At 44.3% G+C, this 27,842-nt stretch overlaps 1 protein-coding gene and 1 long non-coding RNA gene across 2 annotated transcripts in view; one reads left to right on the plus strand and one right to left on the minus strand.

Moving 5' to 3' along the window:
- Nucleotides 1–13,033, plus strand: part of LOC143764480 (uncharacterized) — a 43,635-nt gene extending 30,602 nt beyond the window's left edge. Inside the window, exons 2-3 of the long non-coding RNA XR_013213207.1 lie at nucleotides 12,065–12,172; nucleotides 12,309–13,033. This is a non-coding gene — a long non-coding RNA (uncharacterized LOC143764480). The remainder of the gene's footprint in view (nucleotides 1–12,064; nucleotides 12,173–12,308) is intronic.
- Nucleotides 1–27,842, minus strand: part of PLCH2 (phospholipase C eta 2) — a 694,774-nt gene that overhangs the window by 299,312 nt on the left and 367,620 nt on the right. The window lies entirely within an intron of this gene.

Here is a 27,842-nt window from a genome sequence, read left to right on the forward strand (position 1 = left end):
CCCTCATCTTTTGGACTTCACAGGTTGCACCAATGATATATCTGCCACGGAATGGAGCATCTATATTGTGAGGCAGTGACCCCTGTTAAACCTAGGGGGTGCTGTATGTGCTCTGCAGAATGTGCATGGAAGCATAGTGAGGCCATGAGGGCGTACTACAGACACAGGTGTGGCTGTAATTAGAATACTGAAGCAGTGACTGATTAAAAAGCCCTGTAGTAGTGGGGGAGGCGTGTCAGTGTGTTCTTGGAAGCAGACAGGGCAGTTGTCTGCAGAGCTCTCTCTGTGTGGAGCAACACAGAGGCTAAAGGAACCAGGGAGACTGACACCCTGCGTCTTGGGCTGTCTTATGTGTACCCGGCTGCACTCCAGAGGATAAAGAGTGCAGTTTGCTGAGAGTACAGAGACTTGTTACCGGCGTGCGGTCACCCAGGGAAACTGGACAGAGGGAAGTTTGGCCTGTGTATTGACTGCATCATATAGCCATGCATTATTTAATGGACTGTATGAAGAAGCTGTATACTATATTGACTGTGTGAAGTAAGGCTGGTTTCACATTTGCGGTTGTGTCGGCAGCGTTTCTACCGCATATATCCGCATGCGTTGTGTATTCCTATATTTAACATTAGGGACGCATGCGTTTTAGAATTTTCACGTTTTGCCGCGTTTGACGGCTTGGTGCGGAAATGCAACATGTAGTAATTTTTAGAGGCGTCAATTTGCCCCCTGGAAACGCATGCGGTCGATTGCGCAAGGATTGCGGCAAAAAAACGCATTGCTGTCTATATGAACGCATGCGTTCACAAGCACATGCGTTTGCTTGCGTTTGTGAACGCATGCGTTGCACCAGAGAAAAACATGTCTAGACACTAATTAGTCACCCCCCACATACAAGATGATAAAGGGAGGGAGTGGACATTTGCAGGTCAGTACTCAGCAGACAGCCAAGCAGAGCAGACAGACCACAGCACCTTGGAGCAAACAAGCCTCTGAACAATGTGAGTATATCCTAGCCAATGCCTTTATTTTCTATTTTCTGTCTCTACATGTCCTAATTTCTTGCATTTCTTTCTTTCTGCATGCATCAGAATGTCTTCTGCTTCTTCTTCTGATGAGGAGTTTCGTCCTGGGCCGTCGGAAGTCGAGCATGTCAGTGAGGGGAGTACTTGCCTCGTCAGATTGGTAAGTATTCACTGTCACATCTACACATGTGACAATTTGAATTTTTCATTTTTTTAGAGCTCTTCTTCAACTGCGGCACAGACTGGGCAGGAGCAACGGACTCAAGGTCGGGTGGAAAGATGGCAGCGGGTACGTATACAAGGCTGACTGTTTACTGTAACCTCAGTGTAATATTCTTGAATCTTCTTTTCTTTCCATTCCCATTTCTTAACTTTTTTCTTCTGGAATCCTTTTGTATGTTGACTTTCCTATTCATGCCATTTCTCAGCATCTTTTTTCTTTTTTTTCCATATGTTAATTCACTAAACTTTAATGACTTTATTTAATTTTTAGGTTCCACAACGGGAGGATGACCTAATTGAAAATGACCTCCTCATCTCCCTGGTCCAGGAGCGAGTCCCGTTGTGGGACACCCGGGATCCACTGCACTCAGACAACGTCACGATCCGGCCCCTACGGAATGAGGTGGCCAAAGAGATGTGGGATGGCTGGGACAACGCCCCGACATGGGTCCGAGATGCATTTGGTAAGTATTGCACTGCAGTGTGAAGCAGCAGAGACCTTTGCCGTGCTCACTCGACTGTGTGTGATGAAAGAAACTCTCAGGAGTTTCTGTCATCACACACAGTTGTGTGAGCATGGCCAAAAGTCCTTTTTCTGACCATAATTTTTTATTATTTTTTTTTAACAGTGACCAAAGTCAAAACACGTTGGCGATCGATGAAGGACCGCTTCAACAAGGACCTGCGTCAAGAGAGCCGTGTTCCCAGTGGTTCAGGAGCAAGGATCAGAAGATACAAATACTATCGAGTTCTGGCATTTTTAAGACCGGTCCTTGCCCAGAGAACGTAAGTATTTATCATGTGCATTAGGTTGTATTGTATTGCCATAATCTGTATTTTTCTATTCCACAGGATTTTTGCGTCTGGTTAATTTTTGGTATTAATTTTCTTTTTCCTTTTTTCACAGCACATGGAGCACAACTGTTGGCCCAGGTTCTGGAGCGGTCCTTCATCCGACAGCCACGGACCCGTCCCAGCCATCCAGCAGCGCTGCAGCAAGTGGGCCTTCCACACTAACTGGAGACCAGGGAGCTGGTCCATCAGGTCTTCCCCTTTCGCAGTCCTCTTCCACTGCCCCTTTTTTGGGGTCCTCCCGGCAGCGGCAGAGGGCATCGGACAGGTCACTCATGCCCGAGTTTTTGCACTTGAGCTCGGTTTTACACTAAGCAATCAAGGTTTTGGGTGACCGAATGGATATTTAACATAACCTCTTGAATGCACGTATCCAGGAGGTCACCAAAAGCCTTGACCAAGTGAAAGCCGACCTCCAGAGGCCAGCACATCATTTTTTTTACCAAATTGAGCAGGGCATGTCGGAACACCTTACTCCTGATCTCCAGCTGAGTGTCATGCAGGCCTGCAATGCTGCTTACGTGCAGGCTATGCAGCAGAGTCGGTATTTCCAGCAGACAGTGTCGGCATATCCACCTGTGCCTTCACTGTCACGATTAACCTCAATGCCGACCTCTGCTGCATACCACTGCACGGCCACCTCTATTCCTAGCACTGCCGGACACCACTACAGCACCACCACCATGCCGAGTGCAGTTGGACATCCCACCGCCACCACCATGACAACCGCTGCTCCTGCTTGGACCTCCTCCACTGACACCACAATGCAGCAGGACCCTGGCATGGCCTTCCGTACAGCCACCACCACGATGCAGCAGGACCCTGGCATGGCCTTCCGTAACGCCACCACCATGATGCAGCAGGACCCTGGCATGGCCTTCCGTACTGCCACCACCACGATGCAGCAGGACCCTGGCATGGCCTTCCGTACCACCACCACCATGATGCAGCAGGACCCTGGCATGGCCTTCCGTACTGCCACCACCATGATGCAGCAGGACCCTGGCATGGCCTTCCGTACCACCACCACCACGATGCAGCAGGACCCTGACATGGACTTGCGTACCGCCACCACCACGATGCAGCAGGACCCTGGCACGGCCTTACGCTCTACAAGCGCTATGGACTCTGGCATGGCTGCAAGTTCTACGAGCACTATGGACTCTGGCATGGCCTTACGCTCTATGAGCACTATGGACTCTGGCATGGCTGCACGCTCTACGAGCACTATGGACTCTGGCATGGCTGCACGCTCTACGAGCACTATGGACTCTGGCATGGTGCAGCCGGACCCTGACAGGTCACCCACCACTACGCCACACCATATGAGCCCACCAAGGCTTCCCAGAACCCGGCAAACCCCCAAAAAACAAACAAAAAAAACAGAGGACTCTTAGCATTCCTCCCCCTTCACCTCCCAATGTGTCTGTAATGTCAGGTTTGTCTCACCCTTCCAGTGCGTCTCAAGCCTCTCATGTGTCAAGCCCCATCCCCGAACTTCCAGACCCTACTAGTTTCATTGCCCCTTCTCCTGCCACCTCTGCATCGTCCACGGTTAGCCAGGCCTCAGTGCTTCACACCCCCCGTTTACATCACTCTTCCGCCGCCGGCAACACACACCGTGCGCCAAATAAGAAACTTCGCCACACACTTTATTTTTTGGCCACATCATATCTCCAGTAGTTATAAAAAAAAAATACTGCAGTTTTGTGTGTCTTTAGTATAGAAATATGAGGTGGGCCAAAAAAATGTATACTTGTATTATCTCCATAATCTCTTCTTTCTGCTTTGTCTGTGACTAGTGTTGCAGTCAGAAGAGAAAATGGCGGACATACAGTGCAGAACTCTACTGAACAGGTCAGGTGTCAAAAAACTCATTAGTTAGGGCACCTGACCTGGTAAGTAGAGAACAGCCTTGTATAACCTCCATTTTCTCTTCTGTGTACATAATCTATTACACACAAATTGAAGGGACAATGGTGGTCACACACTGCATATCTATGCTCACCTGCAGAATTCATGAGGCTGTTATATGTGCATCATGAATTCATTATTTCTGACACCTGACTTGATGAGTATAGACATATATAGTATAGCGTGACAGTCATTGTCTCTTCAGTCTGTGTCCAATGGATACAGCAGAACAGAATCAGGACGCAATGACGTCAACAAGCTTACCAATAAAGCAACATGGCTGCCATAACACTAGCAGTATGTGGCCAGTGTTTTATATCAGTGCAGCGCCCCAGAGTCCTGGTCGTTGCAGTACTGTGGCTCCGCCACTAAGGGGAGCTATGGTACGTCTGATGGCACTGAAGGAGTTCATCTGATCAGGTATCACAGACACCAATACATTTCACAGTCGGGCCTCCGGGGGGAGCTAAGGGTTCTATTCATTAGGCCACTCCCCACCATAGTGGGTAAACTGGGGGTCAGGCAGGAAGTTAGATTAGAAAGCTGACTGGGTTGGAACCAGGCAACACCTTGTGGCAGAGGGTGTTGTGGGGGAAGATACAGTAGGGTCTCTGTCAGGGGTGGGATCCTGACGGAGGCTTGGCAACTTGAACGAACGTAACGGGACCGTGCCTGCTCAGAATAGCGGCGGTGCCCAAGGAAGGACTAGAAGCGAGGTAGATTGTGCTGAGTGAGAAACGAGATCACGCAAAAGGAGAAATACCAGTAGGGGTCGTGCTGTAAGACCGAGGCAACATCCTACTGAGGCGCACTGCCGGTGGCCGGAACGCCGAGGGAGTATTATAACATTCAGCTTCAAGCAATACTTCAAACAGCGGCAGGACAGTCAGTCTAAGGTGGGCTGTCTCACCTAAATCACCTATGCAGTCTTGGGGGGCAACTTGTGGAGAGGGGCGACTCTAGGGTCCCGGAAGAGCTCCGAGCCTACCCGTCATACGGGTGCCGTCCTAACCAGAACGCCAGGGAGGGACGGAGAATTAGCAGAACATCATCTAATTGAGTTGTGAGGGAACTTAAGAAACAGACACAACAGTTGTGGGGACTTTCCGTAAGCACAGCAGGGAAGGACCGCAACACATAGCGCTAGAAGGAAGGCACCGATTTCCACCTGTGAAGAGAACTCTGGAGGTGCCATTGGACCGGCCGGACTTGCGCAGCCTGGTGAACCATATTCGGGACTGAGGACCCAGAGATCTTCAGTAAAGAGACTGCAACCTGGTGTCCTCGTTATTTACTGCACTGCACCACTACAGCCTCATCACCACCATCCGTTATACCTGTTACACTGTGCGCCCCACGACAGGGTCACGGACCGGGCCTAGCCACCGTGACAGCCCCGGAGTAGAGACTCAGAGGCCCGGCACCGGGTACCCCTCGGCCCTGTGGCAGTGGGGGCGCTACATCAGTATTTGTAAGCCAAAACAAGGAGTGGAACAATTAGAGTTAAATTATGATATTAACATAATAACTAGCACCTCTGCCTTTATCATCCACTCCACTCCTGGTTTTGGATTACAAATTGTGATATTACATAGAAACCAAATAATGCTAGTTTTAGGACAGCCTTGGTTTGTAGAGGAAAAACATAGGAGACACGGTCAACACAACCAAAACTAAAGTTTATTAATGACAAATATTATTGTCATTGCAGAAAATTACTGGTACAGATCGAATTACAACAGGACATTTACACAACATTGTCCTGCCATGATACACGTCCAATATCAGAATCAAAAAAGGCAGCAAATTGGTCCCGCATGTTACCAACGGCTGCAGTTGAACGCAGCAGGTGATGCTGGTAATCGGGCAGTGGGTGTGCATCTGGTTCATCCAGTTCAATGTTGGGTTGCTCCTTAGCCATTATATAATTGTGCAGAACCACACAGGCTTTGACCACCTCGTCGACTGTTTCCACTTTTAGATTTATGGCTGTTGCAAGAATGCGCCATTTAGAGACCAGAATGCCAAAGGTACACTCTACAGTTCTTCGGGCCCTGGTCAGTCTGTAGTTAAAGATCCTTCTAGTGTGGTTCAAGTCCCGACTGGAATAGGGCTTCAGTAGGTTTTCACACATCTGAAAGGCCTCATCCCCAACCATAACAAATGGCATCGGTGGTCCTTGAGTGTTGGGAAGAGGTTGTGGCGGGGGAAAATTGAAATTTTTGCCATACACACGGCGGCCCATATCCGAGTTCTTGAAAGTTTGGGAATCGTTGCCACGGCCAAATGCTCCAATGTCCACGGCGATGAAGCGACAGTTGGCATCAGCTATTGCCATGAGCACAACAGAAAAATATTTTTTATAGTTTAAATACTCCGATCCTGTTCTGGCAGGTTTGATAATGCGGATGTGCTTTCCATCCACCGCTCCTAAACAGTTGGGGAAATCACACACACTCCAGAATTTTTCAGCAATTTCAAGCCCCATGTCCAAGGTAGGTAGGGGTATAAACTCATCCCGGAGTACATTCCACAAAGCCCGGCAGGTGTCCGCAACTATTCCGGACAGGGTGGATATTCCAAGACGGTATTGGAAGTGGAGGGATGATAAACTCTCCGGTTGCCAGAAATCTGTAAGAAAAAGAAACCCCCCCAAAATTACAAACTATTCTATTTATGGTGTGGTTACGCTAAAGAAAGAAAGGAAAATACCCAAAAACTTACATGTCAGAAAACACAAAATTTGGACTGTCATTGGTTTAGATTTGGAACGTACTTTAATGTAACCAGCAGACGTTCCTCTGGTGGAATCGCTCTACGGAGCTGGGTGTCCTGTCTCCGTATGGCTCCTTGGACACAAGCAAGCAAATCCCGGAACGAGTCTTGCGACATCCTTGTATATTCATGGAATTTCTCCAGGTTGGCATTAAGCGCGGCATACAGCGTGTGATAGGCTCCACGGCTCTCACGTAGTTCGATAATGGGGTATCTCGAAAAATGCCTACGCCATCTCCTTCTCCATCTTTCGCGATTTCTGTCTTGCTCCCAAGCAAAAGCACAGGCTAGAAACAGCTTGATGCTTAAAGGGCACCTGTCACCCCGTTTTTTCAGTATGAGATAAAAATACTGTTAAATAGGGCCTGAGCTGTGCATTACAACAGTGTATTTTGTGGACCCCGATTCCCCACCTATGCTGCCAAAATACGTTACCAAAGTAGCCGTTTTCGCCTGTCAATCAGGCTGGTCTGGTCAAAAGGGCGTGGTGTCTTCCCCCAGATCTTGCTTAGTTTTCCGTTGGTGGCGTAGTGGTTTGCGCATGCCCAAGGTCCCGAATCCACTGCACAGGGGAGTTAAAAGAGCGCGATGTGCACTATTTAATTGGTGCTCGGTGGGGGCGGCCATCTTCCTTTGGCCGCGCGTGCGCAGAAGCGGCGCTCTGCTGGCCGCGGGATGCCGCGCGTGCGTAGATGTAGATCGCGGCGGCCATTTTCCTGAAGCAGAGTTCGCATCTCGGCTCCTTTAAATGCATTTTTTCCACCACTTGCGGATGCGGATTAAACGCTGCGGATTTGAACGCAAATGTGAACCTAGCCTAACACAATAAAAGAACGTTTTGTTTGAACTTGTTTGGGTCACTGCCGTTTCACTGTGTATGGTCCTTCCGCTGCATTACAATATGTATCTGTATTTATTGACATCATACATTTTTCTACATAAGACGTAATACATAGTATCCATTAACATGGTTACGTGTTACCGTTGCTTCATTTCTCTTTTTTTTTTTTCTAGTTACCTATATATTGTGCACAAAATGTCTATGTAAACAGAAAAGAACAGAGCAATTATCCCCGGCCTCCCTGATACCCGATGCTCTGTGTGCGATCTGTGATGCATGGCCTCATTTCATATGATAAATGACTACTTCCATGCATTTTGACCACAAGTGATGGCAATATAAATATATTATAGTAATCAGTGATAGACCTAAATAATGTATTGCATTGCCCTCCTCATTTGTCACCCATTTTTTTCTTTGAAAACAAAGTTTGTAATTATTTTTATGAATTTATTTTAATAAACTACATAAAGATGTATACATAAATATTTAATATATACTCTCTAGGTAATGGCACTGTATGAGAATAAGTCTAAGGCTGCTTTCTATTGGGAGTAATGTAGCTGCTTAAAGGGTTTATCCAGGACCAGGACTTAATATCGGCCTAAAAACGTCAACATCAACAGAGCACCACCCTGCTCTGTTGATGGGGTGTGACTGCTGACGTAATGCTGATTGACCGCTGGCTCCCTGCAGTTAGACAGCGGGGAGCTAGCTCTCAATCAGCATGACATTGGCAGTCATGCCCTGTCAAAAGAGCAGAGTGGAAGAGAAACCGCTGCTCTGTCGACATGGCATCAGCAGAAGCCACTTCAACCACTCTGTGCAGGCAGAAATTGGTGATTGACACAACAGACAAATACTTGTACTTGCCTGTTAGTTTTTAGGTTCATATAAAAAAATAGTCATGGATAAACCCTTTAAAACCATTATATGGCCGCAATAGCCCCCAATGATTAATTGATCAGATCTTCAATTAATACATGGCGATTCTTGTCCGGTTTAATTAGCTTTTGTGGCCATAACATGGACTCTACAATGTGGCGGCATTCCAGCCAACTAAAACCTAATATGTTCAGTCACTTCCATATGTGAAAGCACAGCCAGCCTAGTGGGGCTTTTGCTAATAGCTTATAAATTATTACTATGATGCTCTGGGCTGTGCCTGACCCTATTCATAAATTAGTAATCATGTTTGGTAAGCTCTGATGTATCTCACACATCCCAACCTTTTGATGTCTTTTTTCAATATATCTTTTTAAGAACTAGAATGAGATAAATCTTCTGTCTCATGCACAGATCAGCACCATCACATCTGTACATTGAGTTCTTAAAGAAGCACCCCTCTCATCATAGTTTTTATCCTCTTAATATATTGCAGTCCGCATATTATACAGCACTGTGTACTTACAATTGCTCATTTTACCTTTCTACTCAGTTAACCCCTTTCTGCCATCAGACGGGACCGTACGTCCGATGGTAGAACCCCCACTTTGATGCGGGCTCCGGCGGTGAGCCCACATCAAAGCCAGGACATCTCGGCTGTTTTGAACAGCTGACATGTGCCTGCAATAGACGCAGGGGGAATCAAGATCCACCTTGGCCTATTACCTAGTTAAAGGGAACCTGTCACCCCCAAAATCCAAGATGAGCTAAGCCCACCGGCATCAGGGGCTTATCTACAGCATTCTGTAATGCTGTAGATAAGCCCCCGATGTATCCTAAAAGATGAGAAAAAGAGGTTAGATTATACTCACCTAGGCGGCCGGTCCGATCCGGTGGGCGTTGCGGTCCGGTCCGGTGCCTCCTATCTTCATCAGATGACGTCCTCTTCTAGTCTTCACACTGTGGCTCCGGCGCAGGCGTACTTTGTCTGCCCTGTTGAGGGCAGAGCAAAGTACTGCAGTGCACAGGCGCCAGGAAAGGTCAGAGAGGCCCACGCCTGCGCACTGCAGTACTTTGCTCTGCCCTCAACAGGGAGCCACAGCGTGAAGACCAGAAGAGGATGTCATCTGATGAAGATAGGAGGTGCCCGACCGGACCGCGACACCCATCGGACCGGACCAGCAGTGGGACCGCACCTGGGTGAGTATAATCTAACCTCTTTTTCTTATCTTTTAAGATACATCGGGGCTTATCTACAGCATTACAGAATGCTGTAGATAAGCCCCTGATGATGGTGGGGTTACCTCACCCTCGATTTTGGGGGTGACAGGTTCCCTTTAAATGCCGCTGTCAAACTCTGAAAGCGGCATTTAACAAGCACTTCTGGCCATCGGGCCGGAAATGCACGCACCGGTGACCCCCGTCACATGATCGGGGGTCAACGGTGCATCAGCATAACAACCAGAGGCCTCCAGGAGACCTCTGTGGTTGTTGATGCCGGATTGCTATGAGCGCCACCCTGTGGTCGGCGCTCATAGCAATGCAGTAGTTCCGCTACATAGAGGTGATCTGAGCATCGCTCCTATGTAGCAGAGGCGATCGAGTTATGGCAGCTTCTAGACCCCATGGAGGCTATTGAAGCATGGCAAAAGTAAAAAAAAATATAAAAGTTTTAAATCACCCCCCTTTCGCCCCATTCAAAATAATAATTAAAAAAAAATCAAACCTACACATATTTGGTATCACCGTGTTGAGACTCGCCCAATCTATAAATAAAAAAAGGATTAATCTGATCGCTAAATGTTGTAACGATTAAAAAAAGTAAAAACGCCAGAATTACGTTTTTTTCGTCACCACGACATTGCATTACAATGTAATAATGGGCAATCAAAAGATCGTATCTGCACCAAAATGGTATCATTAAAAAGTCAGCTCAGCGTGCAAAAAATGACCCCAGATCATGAAAAATGGAGACGCTACGGGTATTGGAAGATTGCACAATTTTTTTTTTAAAGCAAAGTTTGGAATTTTTTTCCCCTTTTCTGTTACAAGACATGGTAAAACCAATGATGTCGTTCAAAAGAAAAGTACAACTCGTCTCACAAAAAATAAGTGCTCATATGGCCATATTGACGGAAAAATAAAAAAGTTATGACTCTGGGAAGGAGGGGAGTGAAAAATGAAAACGCAAAACCGAAAAGAGCTCCGGGGGTTGAGGGGTTAATTCTTCTCTTTTCCATTAGGTCTATGACATCAAGTGATTAAACACAGATTAACTGAATCATTTTAAGCTCTATGTAAAAACAGGAAGTCTCTTTTTCCTTGCATGAGTCATCATTAGAACTACAATTCTACATCACTCCAAAGTCCCTGGCAGGGGGAAAGAGGGGAACAGTTGGGTGAGAAGTTGAAGAGGAGGCGGCTGTCAGGGATTTTGCAGTGAAGCAGAATTGTAGCTCTAATGATGACTCATGCAGGAAAAAGAGACTTCCTGTTTCTACATAGAGCTGAGTAGAATTCTATGTCTATGACATCACAAGATAAAAAAAACAGATTAATAGAAAAGAGAAGAATTAACTGGGTAGAAGAGAAAAATGAGCATTTGTGAGTACATATTAAGAGGATAAAAACTTTGAGAGGAGGAGTGCTTCTTTAAAGCTCCATACCATCTCCATTCTCTTCTTTAGAGGCAATGCTTTTAGATAATATTACCTCTATAATACCACTGATGGACCATGGCATAATTACTTTTTTTCATATTTTAATTGAATTACAGACCCACCAAGGTATGATATGGCCCCACTGGAGGTGCTCTACATTTGTGTTCACAAGTCTTAATCTGATGTTTACTGCTGTTTCAACAAACTTTGCATAAATCAATAGTACAAGCAAAAATAAGAAACTTTGTAATACATCTGATCAAAGAAATCTGCTACTTTCTCCACTTATCAGCCACTTCCTTCACGTTTCCTCTGCCCCTTGAACTCAGCATCCACTCTGAAAAATCTGTGAAAGTATGATGGACTTCCAGGTTAGTCAGTATCCACCTCCTATTACGCTTTATGGAGAAAAGGAGTGAGGAGCAGAGTGAGGAAACAAGCAGAGGCAGACAAAGAAAGATAGTGCTGCAGTGATTTAGCTTATCCCAGAGCTGAAGTTACAGCTACACTGCTCAGTACTGCTGTATAATATGCTTTATTGCTGTGGGTTTCCTACAGTTTCCTCCCACACTCCAAAGACATACTAATAGGGAATTTAGATTGTGAGACTCAATGGATACATTGACGATGTTTAATGATGCTATATACCATAGGTGAGTAAAATAATATATATACGAACATTCTTGACCAATTACCTAATTCATGAGTGCTGTGTTCTTCATCCCACAACCATATAAATTAGGAGCCGATAACCCCAGGTACTGTTCACCTAGGGACCCCGTCCTTGTAATGTATTTTGACAGCTTTTATTAGCGAGCTATGGACTAGTCTGTGAGTGAAAATTAGCGAGGGATGAAAATCTGCTTTTTCATCAGTTCACATTTTATCCCCAGGTGTCTGACAAATACTAGTGAGAGTACTGCTCCGATACACAGAGAAGATAATGAGATCCTGATTAGGAAGCGGAGGACGTCTCACCCTTATCTGTGTTTATTCTGCAGGTATTTTGTTTCTATTAGTAATGGATATATTATTATAGTTCAACTGTTAAAGGAAGCCAAGTTTCTCCCACATCTTAAACACATATTTATGGGGGTTTCTATGTTGAACCTTTTTTTTTCTTTTTTTACTCCGTAGGCTTTTCTAAAAGAAAATCAGCATTACTGTTCGACAGCTAACTAACAGACAATAACCGTATGTGTTGTGTCTGTCGAACAGCGGGAGACCTGCAGCCGCGGGGACTAGATCATAGCATTCGAGCACGCCAAAGACACGCTGATAGCATACGAGCGCTCATCACTAGTGCCAATCTTTCCATTTGACTTTTTCTCTATTTTTGTTCCTTTTTAAAAAAATCAAAATATTGATGAAAGTTACGAACCAAAAAACGGAAGTGAGAAAGCGGAAACTTGGAAAAGGAAGGATACGTTCTGCCTATAGTTCTGCGGAATATATTGGCGGCACCGAAAATGTAACTTGAAGTCTACCTATCACCTAAATATTCGCTTATCTTACAGTTTTTACTTAATTTGTATTGCCCTATAGTGACACTAGAGCCTTATCCTCCTATCGTCTGTGCTTCGCGCTGTACAGAAGCTGAAGACGTGGAGACGGGGTGCGCACTCTTTCTCCTAAACTTTTATATTTAGACTCTATGCTACTGCAAATCCCCAATTCCAACCAGTTGTAAAATGTCAATTTCTAAATTAGTTAATTTCTTTTTTTCTAATGAAATGGATAATTGACCAACATTCACCTTCTGATCTGTGTCGTGAACAAAATTTGGTTCTAAACCGTTTTCTTCACATCCGAGAAATACGGTCAGATTATTCTGATCAGAATTTGGTCCGAGTGTCATCACAATTTTTCTCACGTAAGGGGAAAAAAAAGTTTTTCCACTGTCTCCTTTCTGACCACCCGTGAAAATCGGACCCCACTCCAATGTCATCCGAGCGTGATCAGATTTTTTTTTCACAGACCCATAGACTTGCATTCCCAATTTTGACTCAACCCTTGCATCAAAATTGGACATGTGATCGTTTTTTTTTGTTTGTTTTTTCGCAGACCATTCATTCTGAGCATTATTGACGGTAAGAGGAACGTGCTGCTGTGTTGGTCAAACTGTGTAAAAAGTACACGATGAAACTAGGTGGGTGTCAATGAAAGATCTGCAGAAATGTTTAGGTGCACTTTAAAGGGAAACTATCTTGTTGAAAATGGTATTTGAGCTGCAGGCGGGATGCTATAGAGCAGGAGGAGATCAATAAACAAAAATATATATATACAGTATATATATATATATATATATATATATATATATATATATATATATATATATAATCGCCCCCAGGCGAAGGGCGGTGGGGTACTCGGTACCGGGTCTGTCTCTCTCAGTTCTGGGGATGTCACGGTGGCCCGACCCAGTCCGTGGCACTTCTGAGGGGCACCCAATTAAAGGTGTAGATGTTTGCACAGTGTTCGTGACGCCACCTGTGGTACTCGGTCAGGGTGACCGACGCTGCTTAGGGGTCCGCTGGGGTGATGGAATGGCAGCTAGATGGTATACCTTCCCACAGGTGAAGTGTATCCCCAGGGCTTTCCAGATGTGTAGGTAGTGATGGTGGACGTCGTAAGGCGCAATGAATAACGAGGACACAGGGTTGCAGTCTCTTTACCTTTACTGAAGACTTCAGCGTCCACAGTCCAGAGTACCGTTCACAGGGCTGGCTGAATCCGGCCGGTCCGAAGGCACATCCAGAGTTCCCTTTGCAGGTGGAAATCAGTAGCCTTCCTACTAGCGCCTGTGTGTTGTAGTACCTCTCTGCTGAGCACCACTGGATAGTCCTCACAACTGTCGTGTATGTTTCTGATATTCTCTCTCTACGTCCCCCAGATGGTATGGATAGGACGACCCATATGACGGGGTAGGCCTGGAGCTATTTTATAGGGACCCTAGAGACGCCCCTCTCCCACAGTTTGCCTCCATTGTCTTCATAGGTATTAAGGTCAGGCAGCCAACTTGGAATTAACTGTCCTGCCGGTCTCTGAAGTAATGCGTAGAGCCTATTACTCCCTCGGTGTTCTGGCCACCGGCTACGCGCCTCGGAAGGATGTTGCCGGTCTTAAGGCAGAACTCCTCCGGGTGTTATCTCCTTGTGCTGTGATCTCGTTTCTTACTCTCCACAATATACTTCGCTTTGTGTCCTTTCTTAGGATGCTGCCGCAATGGGTGCAGGCGCAGCTCCGTAACGTTCTATCTCGTGCTTGGCCTCTGTCAGGATCCCACCCCTGACAGAGACCCTCTGTCTGCAGCTCAGATGTTCCTCCTTCTCCCCCTGTCTGCCTGACAGGTCCTCTCTGGGTCAAACCCAGGTAGCTTTCTGTCTAACTTCCTATCCAACCCACCAGTTTTACCCATCTGTGAGGAGTGGCCTAGTACATAGAACCTTTGCTCCCCCTGGTGGACTAGAGTGTGAAGTGTAGTGTGTGACTGTGATACCTGGTCAGGTGAACTCCTTTAGTACAATCAGACGTAACATCACTCCCCTGGTGGAAGAGCGACATTACTGCAACGACCAGGACTCTGGAGCGCTGTATATATATATATATATATATATATATATATATATATATATATATACTCAGTATAACTTGTATTTTATTAATTCAAATCCCTGGTGTTTGTATGAACAGGAGTCCAGTGTGCGGTCCTACTAGGTGACTGACAGTCTTCCCTGTATGACTGTGCGTGCACTGTCAATCACCCAGTAGGTCTGCCCATATTATACAGCACTGTGTACTTACAATTGCTCATTTTGCCTTTCTACCGAGTTAATTCTCTTTTCCATTAGGTCTATGACATCACTGGATTAAACACAGACTAGCTGAATCCTTCTAAGCTCTATGTAGAAGCAAGAGAGCAATTTTTCCTGCATGAGTCATCGTTAGAACTGCAATTCTACATCATTGCAAAGTCCCTGGCAAGGGCGGAGGAGCGAAGCAGCTGGGTCAGGATTTGAAAAAGAGGTGGAGCTGGGCTGCCAGAGACTTTGCATTGATGTAGAATTGTATTTCTAATGATGACTCATGCAGGGAAATGAGACTTCCTGTTTCTACATACAGCCTAGAAGGATTCAGCTAGTCTATTCTTAATCACATGATGCCATAGGCCAAATGAAAAAGAGAATAATTAACAAGGTAGAAGGGCAAAATGAGCAATTGTATGTGCACAGTGCTGTATAATATGATGACTGCAATATATTAAGAGAATAAAAACGTTGATGGCAGTGCTTCTAGAAGGGATTCAGGGCCAACAGTAAATGAAATGTCTCCAAAGTAATTTCCAAACCCTTTATCTGGAGGACAGGTTTAAAGAACGCACTCTAGACTAGAATGTGACTTATGGAGGACTGAAATGAAAATGTGACCTCTTATCTAGCGAGTTGTCATGGGCGCATGTAGGACGGTTCTCTAATAATAGGCAGTGTTATCTATATGCAGGTCTCCGCTATCGTCCCCAGCCCCCCTATGTCATTAGCGCCCTGCACAGTACGGGCTCCTATCTGCATGCAGTGTGCCACCGACCCCACTGTGGCCATTAATCATCTCTGACACTCACATCAGGCCAAGAGTTACTATGTTAATAAGCCATTTCACAGGTATCTGCCCCCTAAATGCTGAGGCATTATTTAGCTTCTAGTGGGCTCTGTCACACTCTTCGCTTTCATTTACTTTTCCAGGTATCGGGTGCGTTTGTGCTACTGCCGAATGTGACCGAGGTTTACGGTAATGTGACTCCACTCCGCCATGTGTGATACGAAGAAATTTAACATTGCAAGTTCACTTCTGAACTGATTGTTTTTACTCCGAGAACATTTAACACTTTGGCTGAAAAATGGCAAATAAACGATGTGTAGAATTACAATATGGCCTGAAGCGGAAAACGCATGTCCTCCCAGAACCCATAAAATCAGGAAAACCTGACGAATCTCTTTTGCCATTATTAAAAATTCTAGTGTAGTGTTAACCAAGTACTCTGCTATTTACATGTATGAAAAGCCCTGGGATAGTTTTCCGGGATTTGGGGATTATGCTTGAAATATAAGCCCTACTCTAAAAATAAGCCCTAGTTAGAGTCAGGGTCAGCGTTTGGGAGAGGCAAACTGGTCAATTGCCCAGGGCTCCCACTGTCTTGGGGGTTGCTAGCATTTCTATTCTGAGATTATCCAAGAAGTATCGTTTCTCCTTGCGGAGATTGACATGATGAGCATGCCGAGATGAAGAGACTTAAAGCCTTTTGGAAATATGCTAATTATGCAAATTGTCTCTTCAGAGACGAAGAGAACTAGAACTCTAGTGCCATCTATTGGAAGGTAGCAATCCTACAAGTCAATGTCGACCCTTTAATGAGCCTTGTCACATGACTTAGGATAATATTCTGAGGTTAAAGCTGTTTAAAGACCTTTGCTGTCATCACGGTCATGTCACCAAAAGTCTTTTGACTGCAGATTCTAGAGAGACTGAAGAGGAGACAGGCTGATATTGCCGTATGTGCAGTGTACTAGTTACTTATTTACTTACTTCATGGTATTTGCTCATTTAGTTTTTTTCTTGGGTTTTGTCTGAGAAATGGCCGCAGTGTGAACACGCACCGAAACATTGCACATAGTATACCAACTTCTCTTCTGTTCCGGCTCATTTCTTTTGGTTTTGCTGTAATTTCTTGTACTTTGTACAAACAGAGGCATACCTTCATTTCTGAGCCAGGAATTTCATGTATATAGATCCCAATGGATGGGTGTCTGAACAATTGGGCCCGATCCTGCTCTGCCCTTATCTACACTGAGGTTGGCTGACACAAGGTGAGGTTCTAATACTAGAGACAGGATAGGACCATCCTGATTGGGTCCACCTTGTTGAAATGTGATGGCTTTTTTACTCCTTTGAATTTTTTTTAATTAAAAAAAAATTGTCCTACGAAGACACAGCACCAGTCCACAGGATAAATGGGAACTGTGCCAATCCCAGATATGGGCTTCCCAAAATTCTGCATTCATGCATGACAACTGATCTATTCATTTTTATGTTTTTATCAGAGCGGTGGCACACTAGAGAGTGAATGAAGCGGTGGTCATACATGTATACTACCTCTCCGATTACTTGAAAGACTCCTCTAGACCCTCATTCTACTGGGTCCCAGCAGACTGATCACTACCAATTATGGACGGTGATAAATGTTGGTGTGTTAACCTTTTATTTCATGGTTCACAAAACTTGATAATTTAGTAGTAGAAGGTGACACCTCGTGTACATGACCAGATAATGGATCCGCGTTGTGAGTTTTTCTCTTATGAAATGATACAAAATCTATAAGAAAGAAAACTGAAGCACGATCCATCACCTTCTAGAGAGGTAACCCACCAATAAGTAGTGTTGTCAACTTTTTTTGGGGTAGACTTGCATTAAACTCTGAAGTGCATATGACGTCAAAATGTTTTCCATGACTATGTGTCCCCATTTTCAGGCCAAGCCTCTGTTTCTCACCCTCTGGGGCTCTGTCTTTTAATGAAGCATTCTGTTGGTAAATATAGGAAACTGCTTTTCCAGGAGGATTTTGCAGCGCCCAACTTTTCTGGGAGTCTGGGAGGACCTAAGGAGACATCATGTATAGAGATGTGAACCCGAAGTTAAAAGTTCGTACCGGACAGTTAGTTTCTGCTAAACGCCAAACACAGACTTCTCCCGGGAGTTCATTGCAATATTCGAAGTTCTGGAGGAAGTCCGGAAGGTAAGATAGAGATTATTTTCCAGCTCAAAAGTTTGGGTCCCCATTGTTTTCAGTTAGGTTTGTGTTTTGGTTCAAGTTCAGGGACAGTTTTGGTGCCTGAACCAAACTTAAAAATAAGTTTTGGGTCGGGTACCGGAATCCGAACTTCCGTGAGTCCGCTCATCCCTAATCACATATCGAAATTTGAAAAACCCTGTACATCAAAATTACAAAATTTAAAAAAGTTTCTAAATGTCTTCTGGATGGTTTTGGAACTTTTAATTTGGCTTCAAATTCTGCTCTTAGGTCAAGGCAAGTGACAACCGTGCAAGCTGCAATTTTGTTCCCAGACCAGTTGTCACATCCAAGCTGCCACTTCCCCCATTTGTTACCATGTGTTGGTGCATAGGGTATAAAGCAGCAGAAAGTGGGTAATTTTCGGTCTTCTTCTTTCAGTAAGTCAGCATGTCTTTTAACAAAATTTACATCATCTACTGAAAGAATTTGCCGGGTGTGATCTGTACTTGAAAGAAACAAAAACAAGTGAGAGATTCTGTTTACTATGATCACGATGGATCTGCCTGGAATTTTAATTGCTCGTCTTCGGAAGAGTTCTCAGCAAATATTCTGGGATTAAAGGGAATCAGTCGCCAGAATAAATTAGGTGCACTCATAACTATTGTATCAAATGAACAGTCCCACAAACCAACCGGGGGTCGATAGGATGGTTCATCTGATATAGAAATCCGAACCCTCAACTTGAAGGAACGTTCCATACTGTAGATCTGGTCACATCATTTACCACCGAGCTGGGACAGTTATCTGACATGGACATGCTCAGAATCAGGCTCCCAGATTCAGGAAGAAAGTAGAGAACCTTTCCTGAATTATAAATACCTAATCTTCTCTTTGGTACATTCCTTTAGTTATTATTTTGGGGTTCATGTCCTACTCTCCCCAACTCCTTAAAGAACATTTGTCAATAAGCCCCCCCCCCCAACAACTTCATATCAGGTCATGCAGGTCTTTGAAATCTAAATCCATCATTGCCACCTCTGTATTTGCTATCTGTTGCTATTAGTTGTTAAGTGCTTTAAGCATGAAAGAGCACTTCCTGAGCCTATGGCTCCAAAGGTTGGTTTCCTGCCTATCGCCAGCCTTTTTAGCTTGATTGACAGCTCACTGTGTGTCTCCATTCATTGGTGCCTGACGTTAAACAGAAAAGCTTAGGAGGCTGGTTCTTGGCAAGAAAACAACCTCAAGAGGTAGAAGCTTGGAAAGTACATGCCCAGAGCACATAACACTTAATTTGCATACGAATCAAAACACTGATTTCTTGGAAATGCAACAACAGATAGAAGATATAAAGCTGTCAATGAATATATCTTTCAAAGACCTGCATACAAATATATTGGAGGGTTGAGCTTACTGACAGATTCCCTTTAGGGCAGGTGCAGAGGAGCTTATTTTCAGTCTGACAAAACATTGGACCAATGTTAGTCTATAGGGCCATGCACATATAAGATGTTTTGCACAGATAGAAACTGTCAAAGGAAAAAAAATCACTGCATGCCCAATTTGATCTGATATTCGGATTGCACTCGACCATGCAAATCAATGAGTTCATGGAAACCATTGGACTGAACTCAAATGATAGACCATCAGTGGCCATCTTAAATAGTGTGGAACCCACATTTGGGCCAATCACTATCAAGGGCGGCCTTTAATATATATATATCAAAATTACACATAATATGTACATATAATAAAAATACATGTCATTATGGCAGTTCAGCATACCATAAACCAGTGTATCATATAAAAACAGAACAAACCACATAAAAATAATAGAAATACAGCCATAGAGAGACATCCCACAAAAGGGTATCAGCCAATCACTTCCTCGCTATATGGTTGTCATGGTGATCAACCCTCAGCATACATAGAGGCACTCCAATCATATTTATCGCTAATAAGCGCGCCAAACTAACCTCACATAATCCATTCTCGGAGTCCAAGAGCTGCAGGACGCCGGCGCACGCGCACAGGGACCCCTCCACGTCACCGGTCATGTGACCGCAGCGTGAGTGAACCCCTGCGCACGCGCACAGCAGCAGACAGCCGGGCACTCCCTCCCGAAACACATGATCACCAGCGCAGGCACGTGTGAGGCAGGGAGGCGCTGGAGCAGAGCGCATCCAGCCACACCCCCCGCCAATCACTCGGCCGCGCCGGACCCGTGTAGCGGGGAAGAAAAGGACCAGCCACATCCATGGCTATCGCACCACAGAATGGACGATGTTGTATACATAAAGGCATAACACCAGACATGAGGAGATCTGGCAAGATAAGGAGAAAAAAAGGAATACGGCATAACAGACATCATGGTCAGACAATGGATATAATCCAAATATGCAGATTCCTTGTATCCTCCTGATGTCCCTGGATGTCAAATCCCGTAGTAAACTAAAAAAAGAACAAAAAAAGAACATCACTTACACAATTAATAAAATTCATAATATGTACAAAACAGAAGATAGCCCGGTTCACTATGTATTGATTTAGGCCTTCGCCGGAATTTTTTGGAGAGTCTGAAAACTATACATTTTTGGAAAGGTTATAGTATAAGCAATACGAAAAACAATGTTTCCATTTGCCCCGAGTCCCACGTGACCGCCATATTGGATTTTACAAAATGGCTGACGTAAAACCAATTTTCGTTAATATCTCAGCTTATAAATAACATAAAAATAAAATTTGACAGCTAAACATACATTTTAGGGCTAAGAAATGCAATATTACTAGTTGCAGATGTGTTTTAGATATTTACTACAGCAGTTTTTTATAATTAATTAGTATTGACATAATAATACATAATGACAGGAATCACATGTTTTTTTTTTCTTTTATTACAGGAGTTGAACATGACAGACAAACCACAAGCTACTGAAGTCACTTGTGAAGGTGAGGCACCTATCAACTGGAAGCTATGTATGCTCTGTCAGTCTTCCAATGGCAATGAGAAGTTGGTGCAAAATCCTCGGATACAGTCTTACCAGCGCGTTTTGGACATAGTAGCAGAGAGGGCAAGTTTACAAGATGGCAACTATGTTGATATCCATCGACGGATTAGCAACAGGAAAGACACAATCGCTACACATCAGGCAGTCTACCATCGAAGTTGTTACACAAATGCAATTAACAACGACCAAATACAACGAGCCCGGGACCGTTATGCACATGCATTAGCTACTGGTAGCCACATTACCAAGAAACGAGGATTAAAAAGAGGACGTGCTGAAATGGACGAATCAGGTTCATTAACATCTGACTCTTCATCACCATTCACGAGGTCACATACATGGCCACTGGATAAGGAAAAATGTTTCTTTTGTCAGAACGATGAGAATGAGAAGCTTTATAATGTGAGGACAGTCAACGCAGGGAAATCGTTGAAACAAGCTATTGAAACATCAGATAATTTAACACTGAAAACAAGACTGAACACATGCATTGCACCAGGGGATGCACATTCTATTGACGTCCGGTACCACAAAAGCTGTTGGACAAAGCATGTTTTTCATGGACAACGAGAACGTAGTACCAACAGAACAGACCACAAAGAACCCTTATTACAACGTGCAAGTCTGCTAGAGTTGCTAAACCTAGTGGATATTCAAACACAGAACCAATCATATCTATCTATACAAGATATCGAAACCACTTATTTGAATATGCTTGGTATAGAAGGCGTGGAAAATCACAAACCTACATTCACTAGAAAGTGGCTCAAAGAAATTATAATGAATGCCTTGCCACATCTGAAATCCTGTCTTTCAAAAAACAGAAGGGAATCAGCAGTTCTTTATTCACCAGAAGCCTGTGAGGAAATCATGGTTAATTCTGCAATGGAATGTCGTAGTGATGATGCAGACAACATGCAGACAATCTACAAAGCAGCACAGTTAATTAGGAAAAGCATTGCTAATTTTACAACGGAAGTCAATGATAAAAACACCATAACGGTCACTAGTGACATACACGACGTTCCAGCAGAATTATATTCCGCTATCCGTTGGATCATAACAGGGCCGATTAACAGCCTTGAAACTCAAAGAAGGACCAAAATTGTTGACCGAGCAGCACTCACTATGAGTCAGAACATCATGTATGAATTCAAATCAAAACGCCAGGTCAACTACAAGCCAAAAACCGAATCATCAGTATTCAGACAACCCAACGCACGAGAAAACCCACAGGTCCTGGGGCTAGCTCTGACTGTTCATCACACCACTCGCGATAAGAAATTAATGAATCTTCTTAGTTCACATGGGTTTTGTGTTCCCTATGGCCGTACCCTACGAATGGAAACTGCTTTGGCTAATGCTGTTGTAGAAAACACCCGAGAGTTAAAAGGTCTTTACGTGCCACCATTCTTGAAGAAGGGTACCTTTGTGTTCTTTGCAGTTGATAACACAGACTTTGCAGAGGATACCCCTGATGGGAAAGGAACCACACATGGAACTATTACTGCTGTATATCAGCAAGTAGATGCTGTTGGAGAACCAGTTGCACCACCCTTGAAGATAACAGATGCCCACACTTTATCTGTCACTCCATACCATGTACATATGTTGCACTGTGACAAGCCAAAAGTACAACATACCCAAAGATCAGAACACTTTGTCACAAACAAGGAAATATCAGGTTCTTCCCAACTTTCACAATTTGGATGGATTGTTGCTACTGCTGTATCCAGAATGCAGCAACTAGAGAAAGCATCGAGCAAAATTCCTGGATGGTCAGGATACAACTCACTGTTGTCCGAAAGCAAGCGATTTACCAACGTTGGAGCCTTACCACTGCTACCAGAGCTAGCACACGAGTGGTCAACCTTGCTGACTGTGATCATGCAAGCAAGTGAACTGAGGAAGTTGACTGTTGGTGAAGATCATCCCACTGTTATTTCATTTGATATGGCTCTGTATGAGAAGGTTGTCCAACTTCTAGATGCAAGACCTGATCTGAAACGCACCGTTGTTCCACGACTGGGAGAGCTACATGTTGTAATGGCTGCCCTGCGCGCTCTGGGTACCTCTACGGAGAACTCGGGTATTGATGATGCATGGATAGAAGGTGATGTGTATGGGTCTGCAACAACAAGGCAAATACTGAAATGTACCCATTACAAGCGTGCTCTTCGTGCTCACACATATACATATGTTGCTCTGTATGAACTGTTGCTGGACGAGTTCTTCATTGATAATCCAGAACTAAAACAGGTGTGTTTGATGGCAACAGAGGGAATTGAAGCTGCCTGTTCTGAGGAAAACAAGAACACAAAAAGTAAGTCAGTGAAACAAGCAAGCACTTCCCTACTAGAGGCCTTGACCACTGCTGACATAATCACAGTCTTTCAAACATGGGTGAAACAGAGATCCAAAAATGCAATGTTCAAGTCAATGATGAACTACCTACAGCGAGTGGAAACAATCCTTTTATTTGTTGCTGCAACCAGGAATGCAGACCTTGAGCTTCATCTTCAAGCCAGAGAGCAGCTCAGCAAGCTCTTCTTTGCATTTGACCGGATGAAATACAAGCGATTGTGGCCAAGGTATATCACGGACATGCATGACCTTAAAATAAATCACCCTCAAACATGGGAAGAAATGAAAGCGGGTAACATTTCAGTCACGAAAAGTGCTATCCCATTTGTATCCATTGGGGCGGACCATGCATGCGAGCATCTGAACAAGCTGATGAAAATCCATGCTGGCATAGTCGGCATCTCGAACAATGCCAATGCTCGTCAGAGATTCTTCATGGCCACACCTGAACTCTCCCGAGTTGTCAAAGAATATACCAGACAGTTTGATTTAGAACGTGACAAAACCAGAGAGCATCACGATCTTGGGCCAAGTGCAGTCAAGAAGTGTCATCATGTTATTGACAAGATTAAGGAAGCAATTTTGAAACATGGCAACCCATTTGCTGTTGTAGGTGACAAGTTGCACAATGTAATCACCCATGCCTACATCCCTGATGAGTACGTAAAAATGATCCTGAATGCAGATGAGACAGGTCAAAAGCTGTATGAAGACTATGTGTTGGCGCGAATCAATGGGGATGTTAGCCTATGGGCACCAGTAAAGAAGGAGAACAACAGGATGTTCATGTCGGCAAACAAGAAAACCACAGTAAAACTCCGAGACAAGACTGTTGATCTTAAGGAGACCAAGGACTTGTATGGAAGAATGATGGTTTTGGCAAGGTCCAACAGAGACATAAACCAGAAAGTGGCCATTGGGAACTACGAATTCACTCTGACCCCAAGAGCCTTTTTTGCTCCAGATGGTACAATGTTACCATGCCATGACAAATCAAAACTGATCAGTCTCCTTAACAAGTTGGTTATAGTAGAAACTCCACAGAAAGATCTGCAGCCAGAAGATAGGATGGACACAAGATCAGATGCTCCAAGTCGCAAGATAGCCCTGGTAGATGGAATGGTTCTTCTGCAAAAGATGGCCAAGAAACCGGCAACACTAGTGACAGTCAAAGATCTCAGTTACTGCTTCAATGACAGGCTTATGTCTCTCACAGAAAATTACGATGAAATAATCCTTGTGTTTGATACGTATAGGGAAAATTCTCTCAAGGATGCTACCAGGGATAAAAGAAGAAAAGGAAAGGCACCAATTCAGTACCAGGTCAGAGATGAAACAAACATTAATCATATTCCAATGAACAGGTTCCTTTCACATGACAAGACAAAGGCTGACCTGACCAACTATCTTGCTGCAAAGACTCTAGAGTTCAACAGTTCATCACAAAAACTGGTCATCACTTGTTCTTCAGGGTGTACCAGGAGCAACAAAAACTTAGTTTTCGACGACAACAATCACGAAGAAGCAGACACACTGTTGATCTACCAAGCTGTCTTGGCAACACAACGAAACCCACCGGATGCAAGGATGGTTTTCTTCTCCCCTGATACCGATGTACTGGTGTTGGTCATAGCTAACTATGACCTCATGCTGAAGAATACATCGATTTCAATGGTCTCTGGGATGATCATAGGGGCAGACAGAGCAAAGGCTTTGACAGCCTTCCATGCATTCACTGGTGCTGACACAACTGGAAGGTTCTCTCGAATTGGCAAAGCAATCTGGCTGCAAGCTTACATGAACGCAACACCAGATGTAATCAGTTCTCTGCAGATGCTTTCGACTGAAAAAGAAGTGAGCGAAACTATGTTGTCAACTCTTGCTACCTTCGTATGTTTTGCTTACTCTCCAAAAGGCATTTTTATTAAGAATATTCCCGAACTGCGATGGCATCTATTTTGCAAGCATATGGCAGAAAGTGACAGGTTACCTCCTACACTCGGAGCTCTAAAACAACATGTCCTCAGAGTCCATATCCAAGCCAGAGTGTGGGGACAAGCTAACATTGCTTTGCAGGATTCTCAGCTGGATCCCGAGAAGAATGGCTATCACAAAGGGTTGGATGGACAGTTGAAACCAACCATGACAGATGTTCTTCCAGCTCCAAAAGCAATAATCGAGATGATTAGTTGTCAATGCAAACATGACTGTTCTTCTTCAAGGTGTTCGTGCTGAAAAAATAACTTATCCTGTACCGATCTTTGTCAGTGTGACAGCGAGTGTATGAATGACGAGGACACTCAGACCAAATATGAAACTGATGATGACAGTGATGGTGGCGATATGTAAAGACACTCTGGTTGTTCAAAAGTTAAAAACATTAACTCTCTGCTTTTCGAGTTCGAAAATTTGTTCAAATATAAACCGATACAATTTGTAGTCGTATATAGAGTATTTATTTGGATACCACTGCATTTCTTAGTACTCAAAATGTATGTTTAGCTGTCAAAATTTAAGTTTTACGTTACTTACAAGCTGAGATATTAACGAAAATCGATGTAAATCAGCCATTTTGTAAAATCCAAGATGGCGGCCACTTAGGACTCGGGGCAAATGGAAACATTGTTTTTCTTATTGCTTATACCATAGCCTTTCCAAAAATGTACATATTTGAAACTCTCCAGAAAATTCCGGCGAAATTACATAGTGAACCGGACTAAGAGGAGCTCCAAATCTGGAAGAGGGAAGGGGGTTAGGGATTCAGGGCAAGCACACTTGAAGGTTATATTCAATATTCAACCCCTTGGGTTGCAAAGTCTCCAATGTGGAGATCCACCTTAGTTCTTTTTGTTTCAATATTTTTACCCTATCTCCCCCCCTCCTCAACACAGGGACCCCATCGATAACCCTGAACCTTAATTGATTGATAGAGTGCCTACAGTCATGAAAATGTTTAGGAATTGGCAAATCGAGCATTTGCGTCCTGATGGTGCTCTTATGTTTGCTCACACGTGACCTTATCTCCATTGTGGTCGCAAATGCTCGATTTGCCAATTCCTAAACATTTTCATGACTGTAGGCACTCTATCAATCAATTAAGGTTCAGGGTTATCGATGGGGTCCCTGTGTTGAGGAGGGGGGGAGATAGGGTAAAAATATTGAAACAAAAAGAACTAAGGTGGATCTCCACATTGGAGACTTTGCAACCCAAGGGGTTGAATATTGAATATAACCTTCAAGTGTGCTTGCCCTGAATCCCTAACCCCCTTCCCTCTTCCAGATTTGGAGCTCCTCTTCTGTTTTGTACATATTATGAATTTTATTAATTGTGTAAGTGATGTTCTTTTTTTGTTCTTTTTTTAGTTTACTACGGGATTTGACATCCAGGGACATCAGGAGGATACAAGGAATCTGCATATTTGGATTATATCCATTGTCTGACCATGATGTCTGTTATGCTGTATTCCTTTTTTTCTCCTTATCTTGCCAGATCTCCTCATGTCTGGTGTTATGCCTTTATGTATACAACATCGTCCATTCTGTGGTGCGATAGCCATGGATGTGGCTGGTCCTTTTCTTCCCCGCTACACGGGTCCGGCGCGGCCGAGTGATTGGCGGGGGGTGTGACTGGATGCGCTCTGCTCCAGCGCCTCCCTGCCTCACACGTGCCTGCGCTGGTGATCATGTGTTTCGGGAGGGAGTGCCCGGCTGTCTGCTGCTGTGCGCGTGCGCAGGGGTTCACTCACGCTGCGGTCACATGACCGGTGACGTGGAGGGGTCCCTGTGCGCGTGCGCCGGCGTCCTGCAGCTCTTGGACTCCGAGAATGGATTATGTGAGGTTAGTTTGGCGCGCTTATTAGCGATAAATATGATTGGAGTGCCTCTATGTATGCTGAGGGTTGATCACCATGACAACCATATAGCGAGGAAGTGATTGGCTGATACCCTTTTGTGGGATGTCTCTCTATGGCTGTATTTCTATTATTTTTATGTGGTTTGTTCTGTTTTTATATGATACACTGGTTTATGGTATGCTGAACTGCCATAATGACATGTATTTTTATTATATGTACATATTATGTGTAATTTTGATATATATATATTAAAGGCCGCCCTTGATAGTGATTGGCCCAAATGTGGGTTCCACACTATTTAAGATGGCCACTGATGGTCTATTTTATGCTTGATAAAGGCTGGTTACCAGCCGAAACGTTGCATGTTTGTAATGGCAGAATAAAGATTTTGGAAAATTTTTTCACCTGGACATGGATGCTGCTCCTTTCTTCAATGGTTCTGTGAGTATTGGTCCAGTTGGATTCATGGACTGTGGAGCGTGCACCATGGATGTCTGAGTGCTGTTGGTTAAACTACTTTTTGTATGAACTCAAATGATATCTGAATGTAGTATGATTTCCACATAGTGATACCGTCAAGACACAGCTGTCGGGTGACTCGGGACCAGGGGCTCCTTTCCTGGCCCTAACACTAGGGGGTGCCCTAGCTCACTCTGTTCCCTGG

This window comes from Ranitomeya variabilis, chromosome 4, assembly GCF_051348905.1.
Source record: "Ranitomeya variabilis isolate aRanVar5 chromosome 4, aRanVar5.hap1, whole genome shotgun sequence".
NCBI classification, from domain to species: domain Eukaryota; kingdom Metazoa; phylum Chordata; class Amphibia; order Anura; family Dendrobatidae; genus Ranitomeya; species Ranitomeya variabilis.